Genomic DNA, 491 nt, shown 5'->3' with positions numbered 1-491 from the left:
CTTTCTTTCTTTCTTTCTTTCTTTCTTTCTTTCTTTCTTTCTTTCTTCATTCATTCACATGTGCCAGTCTCAGCTTTAAGACATCATTCGTGGTTAGCAAAGCACATGTTTCTGAAGAAACCGCACATTTGGTAATTAAGCTGTTGTGTTACCCATCGGCTTAGCCAGGAGGTTCCAATGAGGATGGTGGTCTGATCAATGGGCAAGCAGAAAGTGTTAGGGAACACAGTTGAGATTTTGTTTGGTGTCAGCTTCAACTATTTATGAATGGCTGGAGACATGAATCATGCCCCTCCTCTTTTTGTTGGACACATCTTAATTAAGAAGAAAACAAGGAAGGCAGGCTCATTCTGGGACTTGGTGTGTGTGAGGAAATTTTCTAGTCTCAACTTGACTGTGTTAGAATATCTTCCCTCAGGTTCACTGCTCTGAAAGCCTCCAGGGAAGTTACCTCTCCACTTGGTCTTTGCCCACAACTCCTTAAAAGAATG

The sequence above is a fragment of the Callorhinus ursinus genome, unplaced genomic scaffold, assembly GCF_003265705.2.
Source record: "Callorhinus ursinus isolate GAN/ISIS: 27379988/994484 unplaced genomic scaffold, GSC_fseal_2.0 scaffold6, whole genome shotgun sequence".
In the NCBI taxonomy this organism is placed as follows: Eukaryota; Metazoa; Chordata; class Mammalia; order Carnivora; family Otariidae; genus Callorhinus; species Callorhinus ursinus.
Note: the sequence above shows the minus strand (reverse complement) of the source record.